The sequence below is a fragment of the Callospermophilus lateralis genome, unplaced genomic scaffold (genome assembly GCF_048772815.1).
Source record: "Callospermophilus lateralis isolate mCalLat2 unplaced genomic scaffold, mCalLat2.hap1 Scaffold_101, whole genome shotgun sequence".
In the NCBI taxonomy this organism is placed as follows: Eukaryota; Metazoa; Chordata; class Mammalia; order Rodentia; family Sciuridae; genus Callospermophilus; species Callospermophilus lateralis.
This window is the reverse complement of record NW_027510272.1, coordinates 390,710-406,707: the sequence shown is the minus strand read 5'-3', so window position 1 is coordinate 406,707 and position 15,998 is coordinate 390,710. Positions and strand designations below refer to the sequence as shown.

At 37.3% G+C, this 15,998-nt stretch overlaps 1 pseudogene; it reads right to left on the bottom strand.

Annotated features, from left to right (window-relative positions):
* The window catches only part of LOC143386460 (RNA polymerase II elongation factor ELL2 pseudogene), a 45,682-nt pseudogene that overhangs the window by 9,830 nt on the left and 19,854 nt on the right, over window positions 1-15,998 (bottom strand).

The following is a 15,998-nucleotide window of genomic DNA, read 5'->3' as shown; positions in this document are numbered from 1 at the left end:
ATTTCCCCTTCCTCTACTGTTTTCTCTTTGTTTTCCACTATACAAAGTCTAATCTGGGACAGAAAAGATCCATTCTTTATAGGACATATTAGAGCACATACAGGATTGCCTGGAGCCCTTAGTTTGGGCAATGATTTAGCAGATAAAACTACACATGACATACATATTTTCTCTACACTAGAAGAAGCTATGAATTTTCATAAAAAATTCCATGTTAATGCTAATACTTTACAAAAGCATTTTAAAATGACTAAGGAACAAGCCAGACATATAATAAAACAATGTCAAAATTGTGTGACCTTTTTACCACAAGTTAATCTTGGAGTCAATCCTAGAGGACTGATACCTAACCATATTTGGCAGATGGACGTCACACACTTGCCAGAATTTGGAAAATTAAAATATTTACATGTTACAGTTGATACTTCTTCCGGATTTTTGATGGGCTCCCTTCATGCCGGAGAAAAAACTAAAGATGTTATAGCTCATTGCTTACAAAATTTTGCCACTGTGGGCGTTCCTAAACAGTTAAAAACTGATAACGGTCCTGGCTATACCTCTACCTCTTTTAAACAATTTTGCTCATCATTTGGTATTACTCATATAACAGGAATTCCATACAATCCACAGGGACAAGGCATAGTTGAAAGAGCTCATCAAACTATTAAAACGTACTTATTAAAGCAAAAAGAGGGAATTGGAAAAGGGTATATATCCCCCAAAGATAAACTTAAAATAACGCTTTTTACTCTAAACTTTTTAAATTTGGATTCATCAGGACTTAGTGCTGTGGAAAGGCATATGTATCCAAAAAATGTACATAAGCCTAAAGTTCTTTGGAAAGATATTCTAACAGGACAATGGAAAGGTCCTGACCCAGTGATTGTCTGGAGTCGGGGCTCTGTCTGTGTGTTTCCACAGGGAGAACAGCAACCGATTTGGATTCCAGAAAGACTAACCAAAACGATTTCTACAGATCGAAAAGAAGATGATTTGACTCAAATCCGTAACAGCTGATATCCAGAACTCCAGCTTGGCCATTCTTACATCTGCGACTGTGATTAACCAGGATGCTTTTTTCAATATCTATTTTATTATTGCATTTTTCCACATCATAAGGTTCTATTTTTATTTTTTGAGCTCATACAAACCTAGGTTAATGTTTTTCTGATCAGTTTTATTTTTTGACTGTGGAGTTTTTAAACATTGCAATGGAGATTTCATCTAGGTAAAGCTACAAGGCCTTTATTATTATCTTATGTGTTGTACGTTTGTTTGCACATTTGTGTTTTGTGTTATATGTCTGTGTGTGTGTATGTCCATATTTCATATATGAGGAGCGCTCATGAGAAAATGGATCCGAATTATTTTTTTTTTATTATTCACGTGATTTAAATGGCTTAATTTAAATTAGGTAAACAGCTGTTAAGGATTATTTTTAAAGGTGGTTAACAGATCTGCTTGTTTACTAATTTAAATCAGGTAAACAGCTGTTAAGGATTGTTTTTTAAGGAGGTTAACAGATCTGTTTGTTTACTTTCACCTTTCCTTTTCATTATATTTAATAATTCTTTTCAGGATAATGTCTTTTTAGCATCATTGCCAGAATTCCTATCTTCATCCCAATGAATATAACTCAACAAGTATGCTCAATCAAGGAGTCAACTTACTTTGGGAGGCAACGGACTTTGGGAGGAGACGGACAGATTGATAGATTCCTCCACTTTGAACTGCTTACAGAACTTGCCTAGACTATGTAACTACGTTTAGTGCAGCAAATTGTGGTAATGCTGGCATATCTTTGCTGATGGTGTCACCAGTGATGCAATTTTTATTTCCTTGCCAGCGCACCACATGTTAATTGTGGTAATGCTGGCATATCTTTGCTGATGGTGTCACCAATGATGCAGTTTTTCCAAAGGAACTGTCAATTGGCTTGGTGTCATGGCATTTCTGTATCCTCCTCCCTTCTGCTAGTGATGGTCTAAAATTTGGGGGCCAATGGCTATATGCTGGACCGGTAGTCAGTGACAGGTATGATCCAATTGCAGTGGTATCAACCTAAGACAGGAGGCTGACGCCTAAAAGTCAGTTGCCTAAAGGTCAGTTTTCCGATGACGGGTAAGAACCATATGTTGAATTGGACAACCTACCAGGCACGGTCCTTAAGCCACATTAACCTCACTCCCCCACTGGCACCAAGGCCAAATTTGGGGGCCAACAGAGGTGAGGCAAAGAACCTCACCCCCCCACTGGTGCATAGACCTATCCACAAGTATGGCTGTATGCTGGACCGGTAGTCAGTGACGGGTATGATCCAGTTGCAGTGGTATCAACCTAAGACAGGAGGCTGACGCCTAAAGGTCAGTTTTCCAATGACGGGTAAGAGCCATATGTTGAACTGGACAACCTACCAGGCATGGTCCTTAAGCCACATTACTTGTTGTTTAATTAATCAGAAGGGGGGAGATGCTGGGAGCCATCAGCCAAGTAAGTATGACAAATTCCTTGCCAGCTTACTCCCATGCTGTCTAGTGGAAGGACTTCTGAAAGGTGACCTTGCTCAAGGACCAGGGCAGGATCCGTGTTTAGGGTGTTCCCCCTTTAGAATAGGGCGGTTTAGCATAATAGGAGATTAGGGTGTTCCCCCTTTAGAATAGGGCAGTTTAGCATAATAGGAGATTAGGGTGTTCCCCCTTTAGAATAGGGCATATCCTGCTGCTGAGTTCCTCTTGAGTTCTTAGGGTCAGACAGTATATTTTGGGAGACAGAAGCCCAGGAGGAGTGGATTTGGGCAGAGAGTGGATTTGGGCAGAGAACGTGGATTCCCCCAGAATGTGTTTGTAGACGGCCGGTGTGAGTTCGGGAATAAAGAATTGCTGTTTGAATCTACAAGCTGTGTGGAGACTCGTGATTCGTGCCCAGCCAGAGACTGCAGCAAAACACATAAAGGAAGTTTTAAACAGAGATCATGCAGTGTTCTATGCAAGAGAATATCAAGTTTAGATAGGTCTTGTTTCCTTTAATCTGATGTCAATTTCTGATTATTGATTCAATCAATGTTTTCATTTTTGATTTTTAAAATTTCATATTTCCACAAAATCACTAATATAGTTTTTCTGGTCAACTATAAAAATTTAAAGTAAAATGAAAACTCTTATGTCTACAACAAGACACTTCCAAAAGGGAACCTAAATTAGAATAAAAAACTATTAGGTTAACTTGTTTATCTATATTACAAATACATTTTAAATTTTAGACATTTTCCTTTTTAATTTTTTTTCATTCTGACAATAGATATATAAATGAAGATGTAAAAATTTTACACAATTTCATGTATTCTGTCATAAGGTTAAGCAAGGATTGTCATGAAATATGAATTGTCATGAAATATCAACCTCAAATCCAGTGACCAGTATCAATGATGTCTTATTATTTACTTGTAAATAATAAGGTTAGGTATAGAAACATTCTACATTTCTAACGGCTCACCATAGAAAATTTTGTGCAGCTCACACCAGAGACCCTGGGTGTTCTTATTAGAAGGGCAGCTTTCTTCTGTTTATGATTCAGGGCCCAATCTCCTTCATCTTGTGGCTCTTCTCATTGTCTAATAGTTAGCTTTGTGTTAAGAATCAATATTGTTGGGCTGAGAGGTATTATCTTAGACAAGAAGCTAAAATAAAATTGAAAGATAGAAAAGGAAACATCAATCTGATTCTTAAATAAGGCCTTGTATAACATTATGGAAAGTAACTTTATTAGTAGCTGTTTTACTACAGGTGCAGAATACCACCCACTTGGCCTTGTGGTGGTCCATATAAGCCAACCAAGAATGGTAAATTGTATGGCAAAATGGATATACTTTTGCAACATTACCCTATGTTGAACATTAAATAATCAAATAACAATTAAATTACAATAATAATTAAATAATTAATAATAATAATAATTAAATAATAAATATTAATAATTAATAACAATTAAATAACAAAGAAAGAGAAAAAACACACACAAAGAAATAAAGAGATTTCAAATACCCCATAATTATTCTGGTGGTATTTCACATAAAAATGTTTGCACAGTGTCAGATGGTAATCATCATGGAAAAAAATGGTTATCTAAAAGTACTTCACAAGCTTACATCAACATATTTGTGAATTGTTTTTCCTTAGTAAGACATTGGCAACACAGCCTTATTTTTATTTTTACAGAAATATTTATACTGAGATGTCAGTGGACTATTGTGTCTCTTATATATACTTCATTTTGTGCTGGTCAGGAATTTGCATTAATAGCAGATAAATAACACAGCACAATGAAAGAAAAGGCAAAGCGGGAAGTACAAAGTACACTATAGAGATAATATTCTAAGGCACAGACTTTTCTCTAGCACAGGAAATGGTTCATTTTCCAAATTTAGAGTGCAGAACACTATTCCTGTTCAAGTCGTTATTCAAGAATTTTGTTCCCATGAAAAGGAAATGTTAGCAGAGGAGGAAGGAAAAGTATTTGATGCTGGAAAACAACCCAAAGAAATGAATCAATAGGGCAATGTGAAGCCCTCTTTTATCTCCCTCTACTCCAACTCACTTCCCAATCCTGTGAGGAACAGAGAGAGGATTTACAAATGGCTTAATGATAGATGATTGATCCAATTAATAAAAGGACCTTTTTTATTTTTGAAATTTACTATCCACTTTGCCTCTAAGTTTTATAACTGAGAAATTTATGTACCTATGTTACTGGTTCTTTAAAACTGACTTCTAAAATTGCCCACCCTTTTCCTGAAAACACACAACTATAACACAGGTCGATACCCTCTGGATCCTTCTAACTTCATATATCCCTTCCTAGAAAAAGAAGAGCAAAACAACAGCAAAAGAAGTAGAAGGCAAGAAATAATTAAAATCAGAGCTGAAATTAATGAAATCAAAACAAAAGAAACAATTGAAAAAATTGACAAAACTAAAAGTTGGTTCTTTGAAAAAATAAATAAGATCGACAGACCCTTAGCCATGCTAATGAAGAGAAGAAGAGAGAGAACTTACATTACTAGCATACAGGATGAAAAAGGCAATATCACAACAGACACTTCAGAAATACAGAAGATAATTAGAAATTATTTTGAATCCTTATACTCCAATAAAATAGAAGATAGTGAAAGCATCAATAAATTTCTTAAGTCGTATGATCTGCCCAGATTGAGTCAGGAGGACATAGACAATCTAAAAAGACCAATATCAATTGATGAAATAGAATTAGCCATCAAAAGACTACAAACTAAGAAAAGCCCAGGACAAGATGGGTATACAGCAGAGTTTTACAAAACATTTAAAGAAGAACTAATAACAATACTTTTCAAGCTATTCCAGAAAAAAGAAAAAGAGGAAGATCTTCCAAATTCATTCTATGAAGCCAACATTACCCTGATTCCTAAACCAGACAAAGATACTTCAAAGAAAGAAACCTACAGACCAATATCTCTAATGAATCTAGATGCAAAAATCCTCAATAAAATTCTGGCGAATCGGATACAAAGGCACATCAAAAAAATTGTGCACCATGATCAAGTGGGATTCATCCCTGGGATGCAAGGCTGGTTCAATATATGGAAATCAATAAATGTTATTCACATCAATAGGCTTAAAGATAAGAACCATATGATCATCTTGATAGATGCAGAAAAAGCATTTGACAATGTACAGCATCCCTTTATGTTCAAAACTCTAGAAAAACTAGGGATAACAGGAAAATACCTCAAAATTATAAAAGCTATCTATGCTAAGCCTCAGGCTAGCATCATTCTGAATGGAGAAAAATTGAAGGCATTCCCTCTAAAATCTAGAACAAGACAGGGATGCCCTCTCTCACCACTTCTGTTCAACATAGTTCTCAAAACACTGGCCAGAGCAATTAGACAGATGAAAGAAATTAAAGGCATAAAAATAGGAAAAGAAGAACTTAAATTATCACTATCTGCAGATGACATGATTCTATACCTAGCAGATCCAAAAGGGTCTACAAAGAAACTATTAGAGCTAATAAATGAATTCAGCAAAGTGGCAGGATATAAAATCAACACGCATAAATCAAAGGCATTCCTGTATATCAGCGACAAATCCTCTGAAATGGCAATGAGGACAACCACTCCATTCACAATATCCTCAAAGAAAATAAAATACTTGGGAATCAACCTAACAAAAAAGGTGAAAGACTTATACAATGAAAACTACAGAACCCTAAAGAGAGAAATAGAAGAAGGTCTTAGAAGATGGAAAAATATACCCTGTTCATGGATAGGCAGAACTAACATCATCAAAATTGCAATATTACCAAAAGTTCTCTTATAGGTTTAATGCAATGCCAATCAAAAACCTAATGACATTTCTTGTAGAAATTGATAAAGCAATCATGAAATTCATATGGAAAAATAAAAGACCCAGAATAGCAAAAACAACTCTAAGCAGGAAGTGTGAATCAGGCGGTATTTTGATACCAGACTTCAAACTATACTACAGAGCAATAGTAACAAAAACAGCATGGTACTGGTACCAAAACAGGCGGGTGGACCAATGGTACAGAATAGAGGACACAGAAAACCAATCCACAATATTACAACTATCTTATATTTGATAAAGGGGCTAAAAGCGTGCAATGGAGGAAGGATAGCACCTTCAACAAATGGTGTTGGAAAAACTGGAAATCCATATGCAACAAAATGAAACTGAATCCCTTTCTCTCACCATGCACAAAAGTTAACTCAAAATGGATCAAGGAGCTTGATATCAAATCAGAGACATGACGTCTGATAGAAGAAAAAGTTGCCTACGATCTACATACTGTGGGTTCGGGCTCCAAATTCCTTAATAGAACACCCATAGCACAAGAGTTAATAACTAGAATCAACAAATGGGACTTACTCAAACTAAACATGTTTTTCTCAGCAAAAAAAAAAAAATAATAATCATAAGAGAGGTAAATAGGGAGCCTACATTCTGGGAACAAATCTTTACTCTTCACACTTCAGATAGAGCCCTAATATCCAGAGTATACAAAGAACTCAAAAAATTAGACAATAATATAACAAATAACCCAATCAACAAATGGGCCAAGGACCTGAACAGACACTTCTCAGAGGAGGACATACAATCAATCAACAAGTACATGAAAAAATGCTCACCATCTCTAGCAGTCAGAGAAATGCAAATCAAAACCACCCTAAGATACCATCTCACTCCAGTAAGATTGGCAGCCATTATGAAGTCAAACAACAACAAGTGCTGGCGAGGATGTGGGGAAAAGGGTACTCTTTTACATTGCTGGTGGGACTGCAAATTGGTGCGGACAATTTGGAAAGCAGTATGGAGATTTTTTGGAAAGCTGGAAATGGAACCACCATTTGACCCAGCTATTCCCCTTCTCTGTCTATTCCCTAAAGACCTAAAAAGAGCATACTACAGGAACACTGCTACATCGATGTTCATAGCAGCACAATTCACAATAGCAAGACTGTGTAACCAACCTAGATGCCCTTCAATAGACAATGGATAAAAAAATGTGGCATTTATACACAATGGAGTATTAATCTGCATTAAAAAATGACAAAATCATAGAATTTGCAGGGAAATGGATGGCATTAGAGCAGATTATGCTAAGTGAAGCTAGCCAATCCCTAAAAAACAAATGCCAAATGTCTTCTTTGATATAAGGAGAGTAACTAAGAACATAGTAGGGAGGAAGAGCATGAGAAGAAGATTAACATTAAACAGGGAAGAGAGGTGGGAGGAAAAGGGAGAGAGAAGGAAAATTGCATGGAAATGGAAGGAGACCCTCAGGGTTATACAAAATTACATACAAGAGGAAGTGAGGGGAAAGGGAAAAAAAAACAAGGGGGAGAAATGAATTACAGTAGATGGGGTAGAGAGAGAAGAGGGGAGGGGAGGGGAGGTGGGATAGTAGAGGATAGAAAAGGCAGCAGAATACAACAGACACTAGTATGGCAATATATAAATCAGTGGATGTGCAACCGGTGTGATTCTGCAATCTGTATATGAGGTAAAAATGGGAGTTCATAACCCACTTGAATCAAAATGTGAAATATGATATATCAAGAACTATGTAATGTTTTGCACAACCAACAATAAAAATTATAAAAAAATAAAATAAAAAATAAACTCAAGAGCCAAAAAGGAAAAAAAAAATAATAATTGTCATTTGAGAAGAGACATTGAAGGGAAGCACAGGAATAGTGGACAAAGGTACCAACAACTGGAGTGAAAGAAGGAAGGGCATGTGCAGACACCAAGTGTGGAAGGCATGACTCAAGGGAGGAGGAGAGAATTGGTAAAAGCATCTAACAGTTAGACAAGGAAAACTGATAGAGGGCTGAAGGGGTCACGGTAAGGACTTGGCATTTTATTCTCAGTGTGATGAGAAGCCATTGAAGGGCTGTAAGCAGAGGAGTTGGTCAAAAGTTTATTCCCACTACTGAATGGAGACTGACCATGGAGGAGACCAACTGGGTTTCAATTGAAATAAGACAAGTAGAGATGATGCTGTGTGTGGCTAAAATGGTAAGTGGTCTGCTGTGTTTTGAAGTTATTGTTGAAAGGATTTGCAGATAGAGTCATGCAGACTTGTAAGGAAAAAAGACAAACAAAGCAAGTTCGCCTCCTAAATTTTTGGTCTGAGCAACTGAGTGAAAACTGCAGCCATTTACTGGGAAGAACAGGGGATGGCAGAGTTGGAAGGAAAAACATCAACAGATCTAATCTTTCCAAAGCAATATCTGAATCAGCAGGGAAAACTCAATCCACTCAAAACTAATATCACTTAATAAGCACTTATCCAAGGAATGTCTTTTCAATTTCTAAAAACTATTTAAAACACCAACTGATGAACAGATGCACAGCTATTCCATCTGGTTTGTTTCTTATCTCATTAAAATACCCTTCTGTTCTACATACCAAACTAAGGGAAGTCATCAAAAATATTCCAAGTAAGTAGAATTAATAGTAATAGTAAATAGCAATTCATTTCTTATTTTCTACATGTAAATTGAGAATGAGATGTGATCATGCTTGGTTTAGAATTCTTAATCCGAAGTGACATAAATAAATGAAAACCTCCTGATACAAAAAGACCATGCTTGAGGGTATATGGATTCAGAAATAAAAAACATTGTGTATATTTTTCTGAGATTACTAATATTAAAGAAAATATTGAAACTTATTTTCATCAAGAAATATTTCATCACTATGAATTTGCAAATCTTAACTAAATAGAATAGTTCAAGTAAGTTGAAATGGTCCTTTTATTAGTGGCCAAAAACAAAAAAAAAAAATTTAAATTTTCAACAGAGTCATAGTCAGTAAGGAAGGGTACAGTGGATTCACATACAATCGCTAAACAGGCAAGTGAAAACACATAAATGGGGGCTGGGATGGTGGCTCGGCGGTACATCGCTCGCCTAGTATGGGTAGGACTCGGGTTTGATCCTCAGCACCACATAAAAATAAAGGCATTGTGTTGTGTCCATCTACACCTAAAAAAAATAAATAAAAATTTTTAAAAAAGAAAACACATAAATGAATGGCCAAGAAATAACTACCCATATTGAATGTCAGATGATATCCCATTAATATGAACAATTTTATGACCTTTTATCTATCAATTTTTTTGTAAATATTAGACTGAGGATTTATCTCAGTAGTACAGTGCTTACAGTGCTAGGATCTATCCCCAGCACCCCCAAAACAATTAAATAAATAAATAAATAAGCAAGCCAGCCTTATTAGGTGAATAGAAAAAAGCAAGAAAAGCAGCTACAGAAAAATTAAGTAATTAATAAAATAAAATTAATAGTAAGTTGACTATTCCAACTTACTCTAACATAATTAGTCATAGTAAAGATTACAATGTGCTCATTTCTTTACCAGCTATACAAACTATCTCAATTAATCCTCAATAATCCTGTGAAGGTGGAAGTCATTTTAGCTCCTTTTTAGCAATGAAGAAACTGAGTCTCACAGAGGTTAAGTAACTCCTCCAATGTGAAAAAACCAGGAAATGAGTCAAACAGCCTGGATTTGATGCCTGCCTGAGGCAGCAGAGAAATTTTTAAAATTTCTTCTGTAAGACCAACAAGACTGGTTGAACTGACTTTCTAACTTTAAAAAAAATTACAGAATTTGAGTAACCTTGTGTTTCTGAAACAGAATGTTGCTTATAAAAGAAAATTCTCCAGAAATCCTTTCCTCTCATCTTAATTACAGCATGTAAGTTAAGAAGATTACTTTAAAAAACACAATGCCATTGAGCACCTACTTCTACTTAACAAGTTCCAGCCATTACCAGGGGCTGGCTAAAGTTTTCCTGGTTAACATATTACTCACTAGTTTCACCAGGAAAGGTGTCCCCTCCAAACCTCAATTATCTTATGTCTTCTGAGAAATTTAGATCTTAAAAAGTCACAATTTTAATCAGAAATTACCATATTAAGAAATTCTAGGGGGAGGGGATTCTCCATGTTACTTTGTTATTATTATTTTTTATTCTAATTTGTTATATATAACAGCAGAATGCATTGTGATTCATATTATACACATAAAGCACAAATTTCCATAGCTCTGGTTGTACACAAAGTCACACCATTCATGTTTTCATACATGTACTTATGGTAAAATGTCCATCTGATTCCATGTCTTTCCTACCCCCATACCTCCTCCCCTCCTCCCCCCATTTACTCTGTTGAAAGTTCATATAATCCTCCCAATCCCATTATCAACATCCTTATATCAGAGAAAATATTCCACATTTGTTTTGGGGGATTGGCTAACTTTACTTAGCATTATATTCTCCAACTCCATCCATTTACCTGCAAATGCCATGATTTAATTCTCTTTTAATGCAGAATAGTATCCCATTGTGTGAATTAAGAAATTTTTACAGAGAAATATAGGAGCTTAAAAAGAGTTTACAATATAGGTAGGATAAACCTCAAACCCTGAAAAAAATCTTCAAAAGTCTTAAAAACAATGTATGAGTTAATTAATAATAATATAAAACTCTTTTTTGAAACAGACCAATGAAATTAATGATACAAATTATTCATAATTAGCCATACATAGTGTTATATGCCTGTAATCCCAGCAGCTCAGGAGGCTAAGGCAGGAGGATCACAAGTTCAAACAACTCAGCAAACCGTGTTTCAAAATAAAATATACACAATGCCATTTTTGTTACTAAAGCTTTATACTATAGAGTGAGGTCTGGTATTGTAATACCTCCTGCTGCACTCTTCTTGCTGTGGCTATTCTGGGTCTCTTATTTTTCCAATGAATTTCATGATTGCTTTTTCTACTTCTATAAGGAATGACTTCAGGATTTTAATTGGAATCACATTAAATCTTTAAAGCGCTTTGGGTAGTATGGCCATTTTGATAATATTAATGTTGCCTATCCAAGAGCATGGGAGATCTTTCCATCTTCTAAGGTCTTCAATTTCCTTCTTCATTGTTCTTTAGTTTTCATTGTAGAAGTCTTTCACCTCTTTTGTTAAGTTGATTCACAAACCACTCTTCAGTCTATACCCAAAAAACTTAAAATCAACATACTACAGTAATGCAGCCACATCAATGTTCATAGCAGCTCAGTTCACAAAAGCTAAACTGTGGAAGCAACCTAGATGCCCTTCAATAGTCGAATGGACAAAGAAACTGTGGTATATATACACAATGGAATATTACATAGCATTAAGAGAATAAAATTATAGCATTTGCAGGTAAATGGATGAAGTTGCAGATTATCATGCTAAGCAAAGTAAGCCAATCCCAAAAAAAACAAAGGCCAAATGTTCTCTCTGATAAGTGGATGCTGATCCATAATGGGGATGAGGGAGGCATGGGGAAAATGGAGAAACTTTGGGCAAAGAGGAGGGAGGGGAGCAAGAATGTGTGGTGGCAGGAAAGATAGTGGAAAGAGATGGATATCATTATCTTGGGTACATGAATGACTCCAATGTAGAAAAGCACGTTCATCTTTGCCACATTTGTCCTGTCTCCAGCCAAAAGAAACGTTATGGAAATGAACTTTTCCCTCAAAACTTTTCTGCCAACTGAGTGAAGCTAACCTTGAACTTCCACCTCCCAAGGGATGGCTGGTCTGAGATCTTTCCACCACTATGTGGCTTTGTATTCACAGAGTTTCCTTACAACCTCTTAGGGAGGTGTGTTCTCTGCTAGAAACCTCATGGTCCTGGTAATAAAATTAAAGGGTCATCACTCTGGACAGCTCTGGTGGGGGACCACCATCTGCTTGCGTGGATGAAGCAGCCACTGTCCACAGGAAAACAGCTGCCCCACGTCCACCTGCACCCAAAAGTCCTACCTAGAACCACCACCCAACAATTCCCTGAAAATCTGTCTGACCATGCAGAGAAGAAAGTCCCTCTCCTAATTCCTTTCCAGACTCCCAAACTCAACCACCTCCCAGGGATTTCAGCCTCTTATTTTAAGATTTACTGTTTAGTAGTGAGAGCTCTGATTTTCCAGAGCAAACAGTTATTTTCCTAGCCCTGACAATAAGGTAAATGAAGTTCCATCCAGGCACAAGTAAGTCATCACACAGATAAGATGCTCTGGTATTGACATTTAAATCCAAAGCAAACTGCCTTTTCAAAAATTCAACATATTTGTAAAAGAAAACATGGGAGGGGTAAAATCCATTGCTACTACAATAGCATCAATGCTAAGTACTGCCTAAACACTGCATGACTTCAGATTAAACATAACAGTGGAATTCATATTTATACCGTGTCAGAAAATTAGAAATAATCCTTAAGGAAAAGTCAAATTTCCCACGAAGCTTCTTGGCATAAAGCATCTCTTTTATTCTCGTTCCTCTAAATTGAAATCTGTTAATTAGCTTGGCAGCAAAGCCTACCCAGTGCTGGTGATTGTTCACAAAGCTATTGTGCTTGGCTCTGAAAACAAGTCATGATTAGGAAATCAACATGGGAAGCGTACTTCAAACATCCAAATGCATTTGCTCTGCTAGCAACTGGCAGGAACTTGGTGTGTTTTGTCTGCCTCTAATGTCATGTTGCTCTGGTCACTAGAACAACATAGTTGCTACAAAAAGGGGGGTGGGGGAGAACTTCTGCATTTCAGCACAACCTGAAAGCCTGAATGAGGACCTGTGTGACTGGCTGAGTGCCTGTCCCAATACTGGCCAAGGAAAGGAGAGGCAGTGAGGAATCCCCCACCCCCACCCCTGGCTCTATTCTCGCATTCCTCCTCATCCCACATGGCAGCTGGGGACCTTCTGGATTTCCTCTTCAGGGAAGGCTAGGAATTGGCTGTTTCTAGGAAATGAACATGACCCAGAAAAGCATTCAGCATGATCAGCCCATGCACTTGACATAGTCCTCAGCTGTACTTCCCATCATAAAGTGTCTGAGATCCTGTTTATTAAAGAACAGCTTGAACCAGCCAACATGCAGTCTTCCAGGCCAACTGTCACAGATCCTTGGCACTCGAGCACTCCAACTCCTGGCTTGCAGTTCTACAGAGGAAGTCACAGGAATTAATTTCTATAAACTATCAGAAGTCAGTGAATAACTCACAGAAATTAATTCTATTTAATCAGGCATATACTGATCAAAGGACACACATGTAGCCATTGCTGTATGCACGCTTATCAGCATAACACAATGATAAAATACTTTGAATCCTAGAATTTGCAATGCAATACCTCCACCTCTTAAAGTCACAAAGTGTTTAATTGTTCAATTTGAAAAACACAGCTCAACAATTATTTATTGAATACCATGCACCAGGCACTGAGCTAACCTCCAAGAAGTCAACAATGCTGAGTACATCAGAACCTTTGCTCTCCTAAATGTGCAGTCCAGCAGTGAACGCTGATAGGTACACAAACACTCAAACTGAAGTGTGCTCTAAATACTTTTTGTTTGCAAGGTTCAGAAGCAGGACAGAGTATGAAGTGATCTGTTCTGAGGGCAGAAGGGTTGATATGAAAGGTTTTTACTAAGTGGTCAATACTTTAGAGGGATTTAAAAAGATTTTCAGAAATTCTTCAAGTTGATGGACAAGAACATTCAACACAGGGAGAAGGGCAGGACAATGGCATGAGTTTACCAGCTCCCAGAGCACAGAGTGAAAGGGCACACACCTCGCCTGTGCCAGGCACTGTCCTATGCACTTTCCAGGAATCTACTCAATCCTGGCAACAATTCTTTGATGTAGGCACGTATACTATTTTCATCTCACAGATGTGAAAACTCAAGAACCGCTTCTAGGACCACACATCTCTTGTTACAGGTCTGGAGAATGCAGAAGATCCCCCAAATTCCCAGTGTCCCCAGGTACCCCAACCACAACTATGTGCTCAATAATATTTAATGAATAATCAATAGGAAAACGAGTGCAAACAATTAAACTTGGAATTTTAAAGCAAAACATTCAAGGAGTCTGAAGAAGGGAGAGGGCAAAAGGGTCCTGCTGAAAATTCAGTGGAGGAGGTCATGGATGGCTAGGGGCGGGTGGGGGGCAGCTTCACTGCCAGGAACCTATCCTGTGACCCTTCTGGCTAGGAAGACATGATCACTGTATAGAAATTCCCCTTCACAGCAAAGTGAGGAACACTGCCAAGTCAAGAATGAAGACAAGGGGCCAGGGGTATGGTGGCACATGCCTGTAATCCCAGCAGCTCAGGAGACTGAGACAGGAGGATTGCAAATTCAAATCCAGCCTCAGCAACTTAGCAAGGCCCTAAGCAACTCAGTGAAACCCTGTCTCTAAATAGGGCTGTGGATGTGGCTCACTGATTAAGCACCTTTAGATCCAATCCCTGGTGTCAAAGGAAAAAAAAAAAGAATGAAGCCAAAGGGCTGAGCATGTATCTCAGTGATAGGGTGCATGCCTAGATGTGCAAGGCTGTGGGTTCAACCCCTAAAAGAGAGAAAGAGAGGGAATGCAAACAGGAACCTCAATTATGGGACTACTGTAATAACTCAGGTGAGAAACTCAGAGCACAAAGTGAGTGATAGAGAAGATGGAGAGTTGATAGACCTTACAAAGCACTTGCATATTCAAATACCCCTGAGCCAGCACTCAGCTGGGCAATGCAGGGGAGAATCACATCTGCAGGTGGACAGAGCTGGGTCAACTAGGGAGAATATTTTATCATCTGTTCTTTTTCCCTGAAAGTTCTTTGGTGCAAGTCAGAGTGAAACCAAGAGTGTTTCTTTCACCACTGATTCACAATCATCGATATGCAGATAACAAACAAAGATTTTGAATCAGATCTCATTAAAAGTAATGTTTGTTTTTGAAGAAATACACAAACTTAGAAATTTTTAGAAATTACCATATGTGTTTAAAAGAAATACTACTAGTACAGCTTGTACACAGCAAATGTTCTGCAGATGTCCCACACTGTTTGTCTGAAAGGATCAGAAAAAGAGATGAAAATTACAGCTTGATATAGCTTTGATTGACTCCACTCAGTCAAATAGAGATTTGAGTCCCCATACACCAAAACTAAACTATTCCAAGAAATACCACCAACATAACACTGAAGGTCAGGCCAAAATAGATCTTCAGATCCACTGGAGAGGATAAGAAAATAACATAAGTAAATATACTGTAACATAAGAAACAATATCACAGGAGAGTAAGAACATTCTAGAAGGACTCAAAGAAAACACAGGCCCATTTCATTTTGAGTGTCAGAAAAAGTTGTACAAAGTAAGTAGTATTCTTAGATTGACTTTGAGAGATTTTGTGCATGATGAAGGAAATACAAAGGCAAAATGTTTAAAGCTGTTCTTGTTTATAAAAATGTAAGTCTATCCATATGCCCATCAACTCCTTGGGGGCTCTCTACCCAATTCTCAAACACGATGCATAGTTTTTAAATATTTTCCCTGTAAAGAATAAAGATTCCAGGGCCAGGGTTGTGGCTCAGTGGTA